Source organism: Physcomitrium patens, chromosome 7 (assembly GCF_059467195.1).
Source record: "Physcomitrium patens ecotype Gransden chromosome 7, ASM5946719v1, whole genome shotgun sequence".
In the NCBI taxonomy this organism is placed as follows: domain Eukaryota; kingdom Viridiplantae; phylum Streptophyta; class Bryopsida; order Funariales; family Funariaceae; genus Physcomitrium; species Physcomitrium patens.
In genome coordinates, this window is record NC_143416.1 from 8460580 (window position 1) to 8473655 (window position 13076).

Consider the following 13076-nt stretch of genomic DNA (forward strand, 5'->3'; position numbering starts at 1 on the left):
TATTTTTGTATTATTCTAATATTAAGATTTAAATTACTTATGATTTTTCAAATCAATCCAAATAAATCTACAATGGTGTTTCTTTTGTAAGAAGCAATAGACTATTCTAAAATACAAATATTTCCCCAAACAATTTAGTCACCCAACTTTTTCAGCAAAGGACTAAGCTAAGAATCAACAATGGAAGAAGTCTGTAGTAATTTGGAATAGCAAACTATACATGATTGGTGGAAGTGATGAAGAGTCTTTGAACTCAAAGAGAGTCAATAGGCAAAACATGGTGAAAAACTTCACATAACTAGCAGAAGTAGTAAACAACTATTGAAGTTGAAGAAATTTGACATATGAAATACAATAGCAAATAATGACAACAATAACAAAAAAAAAAAGATTGACTAATTGAATAGTTGACAAGCAAGAGAGTAACAACAACAAATCAAAGGGTTGACTAAAAGTGGTATTAATAACAACAAGATGATGTCAATGAGTGAAATATGATGGTATGAATAGTGATAATGAGATGATGGCAACAATAAAAACACAATAGTATCATTAATTACATTAAGAGAATGTTAACAAGGAAAACGTAATTTAAGCTTAGTTTTTAAATAGATTAATTTTTACAAAATAGTGGATAAATACAACTATTTTCTAATATTAATATTTTATTTTTTCTTTTATTTATTTTAAAAAATAATCATATATATTATAGATTTACAAATAAATTATATTTAAAAATCAATGCAATTTATATAGACATACATAATTAACTTATATAATAAAAATGACCAAAAAGTACAACTATTTTTTTTCTCTACTGGTTATTTATTTCTTTTCTACAATTGAATGTTGACAATGTTAGTTATACTTTGAATAAAATCATATATTCTAAAAATAAATAAAGAAATCACTGTCATCCATGTTTCCATTGTTGCACAACAACTCATTTTTTTTTTTTTTTGTTATTTGGATCTATCTTCATGTAAACGATACAATTCTTATCAAACAATACCCTAGTATACCATATTATTTTGATAAATGTTAAAATTTGGAACTTGACTTGTAAAAGGCAACAGAAAACATTAAACTCCTCACTTATGATTGAATGCTAAGTGGCAATAACTTTTACATCCACTTTTTATTCCTAACACAACTTTTAGAATTGCCACTCAATTTGCATGTGGATACAGATGAAGAAGTACGTAGAAATGAGGTGATGGAGAATGAAAGTAAGAACAAGAATTAATTTCATCCAACCATAAAAGAAACAAGGTAATGGAGAACTATACACTGCATAATATCTCATGCTAGCATGCATGCCTTTGAGGTTTCCTGGAGTAAATGATAGTAAACCCATAAGCCTAATATAATTAATTACACAAGAAGATATATCTGCAATTCGCTGCATTATAAATGAGAATGAAAGGAGCGGTGATGGATGCAGGCAGTCAAAGGCGGGGTTTAGGGTTTAGGGTTTCATGGCCCTAAAACCTGCTCAAGTATAACAGAGTGACTCGGTCGGCACAGTAGCATCATCCGTGTCGAACCCAGTTTCTACGTGAAGCGTAGAGTGTGGCTATATCCGAAACACACTGTAAGCAACCTGTTGATAAGTGAAGATATAACGAACCTAGTCTGCTTGATAAGAAGCTTCTTATTAATCGTTGATGCGCACTTCGGGTAATGTTTCTGTGGCGAGCATGGGGAATGTAATTAGGAATCTAATGACAGCACTGCCACCACATTACAGTCATTTCTTTCTTTTCCTTGGTCCTTGGTAGGATACAATGCATTTCCTCTATTGACCAATCACAATACGACTGCGCTTTTTTAATCTATCATGATGTTCTGACTTTTCGAATCCTCAGATCGGTCAAGAGTGGCCAAAGGTAGAGTAGAAATCCTCGTAACCCTCATTACGAGTTTCTTCACTATTTCTTATACCACTTGCTGATTCCTAGACAGTATGCCCGCTCCATGCACGAAGTTCTGTTTCACAATGCCACTGGAAACAAACGACGTCACGGCAAATGTTGTCCAGCAATCCTACGCTACATGCAGAGAATGATCGTGGATAAGTTCATAATAAATGGATTGCGCAAAAAAAAAAAAATGGAAAATCCGAAGTAAATTGTAGATCAATATCTGAACAAAGGTCTATGCACGAGGCCACTAAGGATTATTTTAGGTCAGGCTATAACTGTTACAGCAGCTCCCTCTGCAAGACTTTAAAATGGAGAGTAATCTTGGCTTGGCATCCTCCACTGGGAGCCCGACCATTCTCTCCGACGGCCAAGCTGCCCGTGTTAACGTCTCCCAGGAGTTTTGTCAAGTTCGCAGCGACCTTCACGTAGCGTGGATGTTGGGTAGTATCACGTTACTTCCCTCAATCGCACGTTAATTTCTGACACACTCGCACAAACACACACTTTTCAGATTGAATTGCAAGGAACTATGAGTGGAACAATGTGCTGCATTCTTGAGAAGTCACCACCATGGAGCAGAATGGCACTACTTTTCGTACTGATGGGAGCGATTATTGAACAATCAAAGAGGGAAGCAAGAGTTTGGTCTAGTGATCCTGAGATTAATTGTATCATGTGCAAGCATGTATCTCGCTAAAAGCTGGGGATAAGTGAAAGATGTGGGAAAAATGAAGGGAGCTCGACTTCCAGGACACCGCACTACGGATCACTGCGGATACTGCGGACATCCTTTTAGATCTGGGCACAAATTTTCTTTTGCTAACGGGGGCATAGATATTCCGTGGACGTAATGCCAAATTGAGCTGCAGGTTTCATGAACAGACTTGTAGACATTCACCGTGCAATGGAAGAGTGCGCTAGATGTGGACCGTCGCCCATGCACTTCTCGGAGAAAAGCATCTTCATCTTTGTACGCAGGTTTAGCGCTGTTATCAAACCAGCATTCTTCATGATTCCCTCCGTTAGAGAAGCCCAAATTCAAATGGTTCATGGAGGCTGGTAAAACAGGCAGTGAACGTGCAACAGATCTGAAGATGCAGTACTCCAAGATGTAAGTGGACGACGGACCTTTGCCGTTCTTCCCTCCGCAGTGGCATCATCACTAAATCTACAAAGGTCCATCATCATCACAATCTCTCAATAGCTGGGCTTGTCACTTAGAATCCAAATCCGCAACTGCTCGATCAATGCACACTTCAGCGGGCTTGAAACCCATGATTTGGAAGCCATCCTAATTCTCGACACAACCCGATCGCCCTACAAAATCAACATTGTTGTGCGTTTTGAACTCGATCCAGGCTGTGAATGAGATACATACACTTGACGTTTCTAAACAGAATGACCAGTCCTTACTAAAGCCGATCACGTGCTGTATAGACCTCTGGACGTTCTGAGCATCAGCACGCGCAGAGAAAGCAAACATGGACAACGGTCAATGGCTTGCTTCGCAAAGAAAAAGGTGGGAGATGAAGAAAGCAGACAGAGAACGGAGCGGAGCGGAGCGGAGCGCGACCAGATCACAAGTACTGCCATGAGCGCAGCACATTCGCTACTTATTGCATGGCGATCGAGCAATGCTGCGAGATCGACATCCAGCCCACCGGTACAGTAGCGCCAGCTCCGCGTTCCCCATGTCGCGCAGTTTTGAAATCCACAATGAGGCAATAAAAGCAGCGTTGAACGCAGTTGCTCACAATCGGGACTGCACTCCAATCGTGCTCGGAGTAGGTGCACACATAGTAGCGCCAGCAGGAAATGCTATCACCCTAAAACTGGCGATGTGCAAACATGGGACGTCACGCGATAATCCTAAACTCGCAACGTACACTTGCACAGAAGGAAGCTTCGACTGCAAGTGTATGGGTGTGCACGATCACAGGCTCAACGCGAGCCCAGTGTTAAGGCTCCTGTTACGTGATATCGATAGCCTCGCAGGTCGTGGGGCACATGAGCGTGCATGGGTGACACTGAAGGCTCGCTCCACAGCGAGAGAGCATCCAGTTATTCCAAGACTGCTGCTTTGTGATGCATGTGTTGAGGAGCTGTTGCTCTCGTTTCATCGTCGCAGTGAGTAGCAGACAGACCCACTCACACACAGGACGAGCGAGTGTGTGTTTGTGCGCTTGTTGAATTCCAATTGCAAACATAAAAGCAAAAAAAATAACAAACAAACAAACAAAGCAAGCTAGCAAATAAGCGTGTAACTCATTTGATTAAAACTACAATCGGATTTTATTAGAAATTAAGTTAACCTAAAGTCTGTCGTTGATATCTAGATTGTGATGTTTATTTTTACAATCAGTGCATTAAACATTTACCATTCCGGATGCAACCTATCTCAGGGTACATTGAGAAAGAAGAGACTTAATTTTTTCATGTTATCATTGTGATTGTTATTATTTTATTCTGATGGAGAAAATTGCAAAAAGATATCGGTAATAAGATATTTAGAAACTGGCACATCATAGAGGTAATCCGACACTTGGATAAATTGCACAAAGCATTACGAAAGAGAATGGTACAAGTTGAACTGTATTACATCTATGATACGACATAACGAGCAATAAAGTTCTTACACTAAAAATTCTATGGAATATTAAAAACGTACTTACTTTTTTTTAAGAAACATCGATGTGCCACAACAACAAATCTGATTAGATAGATAAACACATACACACATTATTTTTAAAAGATGTGTAAAATTTAAAATAAAATGGTCAAAGATAAAATAATAGAATATATTAAGCATTAATAGCATTGAATCTAATCAACTGAGAAAATCCATTGCCAAGACAATTAATGCAAGAACCATTAGAATAATTATACACATATTATTTACAGTGCCAATTAAAATATAATATGATCCAAAAAAAATGAAGTATTTACTTGTAGTGACAATTTTTTGATTACATGCATTTCCTTAAATTTATTTTTTCAGTTTTCTTAAACTATGGCCATGCTATCTTCCCAATTGGATATAAACAAATTCAGTATTATAACCATACAAATATAACTTAGTCATTTTTAAGAATAAAATATAACTTATTTTTTTTAAACAAACCTTTAAAAAAGTTTGATTTTATGTATATAGGTTATTTAGAATTTTAAAATTATTTTTAAGTGTATATATATATATGTATATTTTGCATACATCATAAATCACAACTTTATAGTATTTTTTTTTTATGTTTTTATAAAAAAACTTATGTATGATTTATTCATTTGATTTTAAAGTTAAATCAGTAAGATTGTATTTAATGACAAATAAGTTGTTAATTTTTATTTTAAATACTTAAAATATGTTACTTTGAGCATTTTAGCTATGTCTTAAAATTCCTTATTTTATTTTATTTTTTTAAATGAATTCAATAATTTTTATCAATAGTATTTCTTATTAATAAAAATTTATCAAAATACTAAAAATAAAAATATATTGATTATATAAAAGAATTTTTTGATTAAATTTTATTTTATTGAGGAATAATAAAAGAAAAAAAAACTACTTAATGCAATATATAGTTTTTTACAATCTACTTGAGTACTCTAAAAACTTGGAGGATTTATTTTTGTATCTACATATTTATATTCTTTTATATGAAAATCTAAATAATTCTAAATACATATATCTAAGATTCACCTCATAATGCTTCAACATTAGAACCAAATTCCTTATATTTAAGAGTTCTTTTCATTTAAAAAAAAAAAAATTAGAATGTCAAAAATGTATTTTTTTGCATAAGTCGAATTTCTATGGGAACTTTATTTTTATTAATATTTGTTCCAATACCATATAATCATACCAAATAAATTTGGTGTTTAATCTAAAATTTGTCTTTAGTTTAAATATAAAATTTTGCACAATCTAAATCTGTAATTTTTTTTTAATTTTATATTTTTTAAAAATAGATTTAATCTTTTATTTTAAAAAATAATAATTTTAAATATACAAATGATAAAAAATATAATAACAATAATACTATTTAAAAAATTAAGAATGTTCTATAGGACCTCCAACACATGTTGACTTCATAAGACATGTATTTTAACTTGTAAGGCAAGTTTTTTTTTATACGTGTGCCATATAATTAGCTTGTTCCATAAGCTACCAATATGTGTGATACATGGTTAATTTATTGACCAAATTTCTAATGTATCAATCAATTATAAACACGTGTAAAATAAAAATTGCAATTATTAAGCTTCTAAAAAACTTCTTTAGAAGATATTATAAAATTAATTTATATTTACTTACTTCTACTTAATCATATAGGTAATTATTGTAAAAAATATGTATGTTCATGATATTACCTCCTTTCTAGAGATAAGTTCCATAAAGAATAGTCATCATTTTTTATAGATCTTATTTTTTTTAATCTTGATTTTGAAGGATGTTATTGATGAAAAGCATCAACTCTCTTTGTTGCATTTGTGAGATTCTTTGTTTGCTCCCATGAGCATTCATTAATATCATATTCATGCCAATAAAGAAGATATTTCAATCCATTTTGATGCCACCTTGAATCTAAGACTTCTTCTACTTCAAACTCTTGATTATTATCTACTTCTATAGAAGGATGTGACATTTATCTTTTTTTTTGAAATATTCATTGTCTTATATGGTTCAAAAAAAAACATGTGGAATACATGATGGATGTTCATAGACTCTAATAGATGTAATTAATAAGCAATAGGATTTACTTATTTATAAATAAGAAAAGCTCCAAGCCTAAGATAGTCTAACTTATCACAAGGATGAGTAGTCTTGATGTGCAATGAAATAATCATACCTTATCATCTATATTAAATAATGGTTGTTCCTTGCAATAGGCATCTACATTGATTTTTTGTCATTCTTAAGCTTTTTTTAATTGTACCTTCATTGTTGCATGTAGCTTTGAGAAACAATTAATTAAATCTTTTGCTATAAGATTATCAACTTTTGAAAAGTCAAAAGTATCAAATTATAGATGGTAACCATAATTGATAAAAAAGGTATTTATTGAATAGAAGAATGTATTAAATTATCAAACGTAAACTCTACAAATGACAAAAGAGTTGTCCAATCATGTTGATTATAGTTGATAGTATACTTTAAATACTACTCTAGAACTTAATTCACCATTTTTATTTGCTCATCAATTTGACGATGAAAAGTCAAAGAGAGCTTTATATCTATCTTTCAAATCTTAAAAATGGTTCTCCAAAATCTTGATACAAATTGAGTCCTTTTATTTGATATAATATCCTTATATAATCCATGATAGCAATAGATGTTGTCAAGAAAAAACTTAGCTATTTCTTTACTTGTGATAGATTTTGTATATACTACAAAATATGCCATCTTGATAAAACAATCTACTATCACAAATATAGAATCATATGAATATGAAACTAAAAGATCTATGATAAAATCCATAGAAATAAAAGATTATGATTGTTTCAAAATATATAATGGCTGAAAAAGTCCATAAGATCGATGATGAAGAATTTAAGATATTAAAAAAATATCTCATGATTGTACAAAGTCTTTGATTGCCTTCTACATTTAAAGTCATAAAAAATCTTTAGATATTAACTTTGAAGTCTTATTATATCCAAAATGTTTGACTATTGAAAAGTTATGATAAACTTGAAGAACATATAATTATGTTTTGCTTTTTAGAATGTATAGTCATCCCTCAAAATAAAGTAGATTATTCTTGAATTTGAACTTAAAAATATCATGAAATTTAGAAGAATTATTCTTAATATCATAAACAAGAGGATTAGAAGATATATTCAATTGAACTTACTTAAATAAGATTGAATCAACGATCAATGTTGATTTTATTGTTCAATGGTGAAAACACTCCAACTTAAGATAATTATTTTTTATTGATTAAAAAATTTATCTTCTTCTTTTGGTACAAGATAAAAATATCTAAAAATTATTTCTAACAAACCTTATTATTTTTTGAATCAATAAGTGAATTTGAAATCAAATCTTGATAAAGACTTGCTTCAACAAGCTTGACAATAATTCAAAATATTTTTTGATATAAATTATTTGAGATTCTTGTTATTTATATATACAATGATTGGATTTGAGGTGCCTTTTAGATAATAACTCCATTCTTAAAATGAATCCAGAATTATAAGATTTTTTTTTGTTATAAATTTTATAGTTAATTTTAGTTCTTGAAAATTTCTTAAAATAAAAATCTATTAGGTATAGCTTATCATCTACTTTTATTTATAATAAAATAATATTTATAACAAAATTTGATGTATCTAGTTGCATAAAAAATATCTAAAAAAAATCATTGTGATACAAAATTGGCGCAAAAATAAATGCTCTCTTCAAGACTTGAAAGATGCTTGAGCTTCTTTATTCCACTTAAGTTTGTCTTTACATATTAAATATATAAGAAGAATTGCAACTTGAAAAAATTTCTTGATGAAGATCTTGTAATAATTGGCAAATCTCAAAAAATATTTCATATCTTTGATTATTTTTGGAATCTTTCAATCCATGATAGTTTTGACCTTCTTTGGATCTATCATTAGTCTTTTGCTAAAAATGATGTATCCTAAGAAATCCACTTAAGTAGTATAGAATATATACTCTTTTATCTTAGTATATAGTCTTGTATCTTTAAGTTTTTGTAATACATGACAAACATGAAGTTTATATTCTTTTATATTTTTAGAGTAAATTAGAATGTTATTTAAATAATAGATAATAAAATCATTAAGAAATTCACAAAAATATCATTTATGAGATATTAAAAAATAGGTGGTGTATTTATGAGTCCAAAAGGTATGACATTATATTTGAAATATCTATATGTATTATGGAAAGCAATCTTCTATTCATCTTTTTTTTAATATGGACAAGGATGTATGTTCTTTGTAGATCTATTTTTGTATAGATTTTTGTTTGATTAAATTGATCAAAAAGTAATAAAATCAAAGATAGGAAATACATATTTTTGATGGTGATCTTGTTAAGTCCTTGAAAATCCATGTATATCTTTAAAAATCCATCATTTTTCTTCACAAATAAGATAGAAGCTCCTACTAGAGATTTCAAATGGTGTATGAAGTTTTTAGTGAAGTTTTCATCAATGTTTTCATTTAATGCATCCAACTCTTTTTGCATTAAGCTGTAGATCGGTCCAATGGTGGTTGAGTTCCTTCTTACAAATTAATTGAATAATTATAAGATCAATGCTCTAAAATAATATTTATATATATTTTTTCAAAAATATCTTATAAATCTTAATACTAGCTAAGAATATTATTTTAAGTCTTTTTACCATTAAAAATAGGCATGGTATATATAGCAAAAGATGACCATTCTTTTTTTGCATGCATGAGAGCTTTTCCATCTACTAATAAAAATTTGGATGTATTAGGATTATCTATTTTTACTTCACTATTAAAATTTTGGATTAAATTATAAGAAAAATTAAGGTTACAATAAATCCAATCAACTGAAGATTATATTTTTTTAACTACAATAATCCTAAAATAACTAGATTAAAAGAAGATCTTATTACGTTAACTATTACTACATTATTATGATCTTTAATTGCTATATCTAAAGGAACAATTTTATAAATGATATTTTTCTAAAAAACAAAAAATAACCATCTATGACTTTTGGTTATATACATATATATTTATCGTAATATTTACTTGTATGATTTAAGTAGAAGTAAGTAAAAATACATTAATTCTATAATACCTTTTAAAGTAGCTTCCTAAAAGGTCCATAGGTACTGCTTTGATTTTACATGTATTTGTAGTTGATTGATAGGTTAGAAACTTGGTCAACATATTAACCACGTATTGATACCTTGTGAAATAAGCTAACTATGTGGCGACATATAGAAAATTTGCTTTGCAAGTTAAAATATGTATCTTACAAAGTCAGCACATTTTGGAGGTCTTTTAAGACATTGCTATGTTGCCGTATTGTAAGATGACTATATGATGAAAAAATTATCAAAAATAAAATTTAAATTAATATCTAATAAATTTAATTCAATAATAATTTAAGATATTTAAACATGGCTTTTATAAAAGCCTTTTAGTTTATTTTCTTGTCTTAATAGCTAATAGATTAAAAGTTGGTTGATAATTTTACCTTTTAGACTATAGAAAGTCTTTTAATACTTTAAAAAGATCATAAATTAATAAAATCAAGTAAAAAGAAGTAAATAATTAGTATGGTTGATACTAGAATTAATTTGAAGATAGGATTGGACTAAAAAAATCCTTGGGATGTGTTAGATTGATACTCGAAGGTCGACCATTTGTAGAATTGGGTCGAAATTAGACCTCTAGCTACCAAAAAGATTGCCTAGGATAAAGTAGGGAGGCATGTGAAGATTGACAATTAGAATTTGGAAGCTAGCTTTAAGTTGATTCTAGAGGTATAAGGCTTGTTTTTAGAGGGTTTAGAATGGCTTGTAATTATTATTAAAAATCAAGGTTTGTATTAGAGATTTGGAATTTATACAATATAATTAGCACTAATAGTCTTGATAAGTTCATATAATTGGTGTCACATCTATAATTCAAAATTTGAAAGTACTTAGTTGATTGGATATATTAGATATTTGTAAAATTTTGTATCAATCTAATGATGCAATTTGGAGATATTTGGATTTTGATACAAGAAGGTATTAGAAGTTGGCAGTTTGAGGTTGAATAGGATTTCTATAATATCTAAAGATCTACTGATTGGATCAAAATAAAATTTGGCATGATAGTAGATAACTTTGAGATCAAGATATATACCAATTTTGAATTGAAGTTAATAGTTGGAAAAGGAGAAATTGTTATCAGAACATCTGAATTAACTTTCAAATTGGCAGCCAAGTGATATTAGTGCAATTTTTGGACTTTTTCTCACAATTTATAAGTTGGATTGGATTGAGTTTTTTTTATATAAAAGGCTTATAGTGGCATTTGTGTGAAATATTTTGTACTAAGTGGATGGTCAGATTATGAGTTATTTTTTATCAAAGCTCACTGATTACAATTAGGACTTGCAAGAAAAAATCAAAATTATCTAATTATGAAAGTAATAAAGCAATTAAGATTTATGTATGGTTGAAGTTACTAAGAAGAGTATTTTTGAGTACTTTGTACTAGCTTTGAGTACTTTTGAATTAAAATTCAAATTGCATTTCTCTTATATGGGTGGAATGTATTAAAATTTTTGGATATTTATAAAGCATAACTTCACCTTCCACAGCCAGGTGCCTGGTACATTTTTAAACAAGAAAACATATATTACAATAACATAATCTTAGTTAAGAGCATGTATAGAAGCAAGAGTGAAGCCTTCTTCCATCTTATCATTGTCTTTTTAGTTGTTAGTCTTATTTCAAGATTTTTTAATCTTCTTGTCTTTAAGAATAGTCATTCTAATTTAATACCATATCATCTTTGAATGAATTTCTAGTTCTTTTGAGTGATACAAGAGTATATTAAGGATTTCTTTCTTTAAGCTTCATATCTTTGATAATTTTATAAGAGTATAAATTAACTATTCTTATCTTATTTTAGAAGTGAGTGAATTATTTCACTCTATTATTTTAAAGGTTACAGACCACCAACCTTTAAACAAACAATCTTATTTTCTAATACTAATTCTTTTTTTAAAGAAAGAAGATTATCCTTCTTTGTGGAAATTTATATTTAATATTAAAGGTTCTAGATTATCTTCCTCTAATTTAACTTTTTGAATTTGTTTGAATTATCTATAGAAGAAAAGATTATAGATGCTACTCTCAATAGAAATGAAAATAGATTTGTAATTAATGCAAATCTTTATAAATTTATTGATATTCTAAAAATAAAAATCTTATGTATATCCAACATGCATTATAGAAGTACTATTCCTATGCCTATAGAAGAAGTTCAAAATTTACATCAAGAAGTTATGCAATTCAAGGAAGCAAGTAAATCAACCTCACAATCAAATCTAGGAAGTTTTGCTTCTATAAGTATAACAAAGATAAAGATTAATATACCTAAGAAGTTTGATGGAACAAGATCAAAATTTTGAAGATTTTTATAATAAGTTAAATTTTACCTAAGATTCAAGAAGTCAAATAATGATCGCAGCTACCAAGTATTTAGAAACTTATTGTCACAGATATACAACAAAAGAAGGTTTGAGAAGATTCTAGGAGGTTTTAAGAAGGTTACAATAGATTCTAAGAAAATTTTAGAAGATCATAGAAGATCCTGGAAGGTTCTAGGAAGTTTTAGATGATTTAGGAAGTTATCAAAGAAGGATTTTAGGCTTGCTTTGTTTCCAAGCCTCATGAAAACTTCTCAAGAAGCTTTCTAGGACCTAATATATATGAGAGTCAAGGCTGAGGGGATCCTTTGTTTCGACAATTTACTTCTTATAGTCTAGCTATGACCTTATTGCCTTATATCCAGTTATTATTCTAATTTTGAGTTAATTCCATTTCTTAGTCTTGAATCCTTATTTTGTATATGGTCCTTAATAATTTATCAAGGCTGCGATAAAATAATATTAAAAGCTTGATCTTTTTTAATAGAGAGTAGATTATCTCTCTTTTTGGAAGTATTATAGCATTCTAGAGGTTGTAGATTATCCTCCTCTAGACTAATATTATTCTTTTTTTAATATTTTATTTTTTATTTTTTTTTGTTTATATCATAGATCAAGTTTTTTTTCCTTTGAATGCATGTATTTTTTTTTTTTTTTATAGTAGAAGGTAGAAAAGTCAATATGATAGATTCTAAAAAGATCAAATTAGATTCTTTTATTAATGCTCTTAAAGCATTGAAGATCAAAATAAAGACTTTGTCAAAGTAGAATGAAGAATTATGTATAATCATAAATGATGGTCAAGGAGCCAGAGTGCTTCAACCACTACATCAAATGACTATAGAGGTTTCAAGTTCTCAAATGATTATATCTAGTTCAACAAACATAGGAGGTGAATCCATTCATGACAATGATCTGACAACAATAAGAACAAAAGAACCAAGTTCAGCCTTTCAAAAAAGTTTGATGGCATCCGCTCAAAATTTCATGGCTTTATAAACCAAGTATGA

General features: G+C 29.5%; 1 long non-coding RNA gene across 1 annotated transcript; it reads right to left on the reverse strand.

Annotated features, from left to right (window-relative positions):
- Window positions 1-1460: 1460 nt before the first annotated feature.
- On the reverse strand, window positions 1461-3750 carry LOC149988545 (uncharacterized). The gene is made up of 2 exons (XR_016504166.1): window positions 2824-3750; window positions 1461-2404 (listed from the first exon to the last, which is right to left on the reverse strand). It is a non-coding gene; the product is annotated as an uncharacterized LOC149988545 (long non-coding RNA).
- Window positions 3751-13076: the final 9326 nt, after the last annotated feature.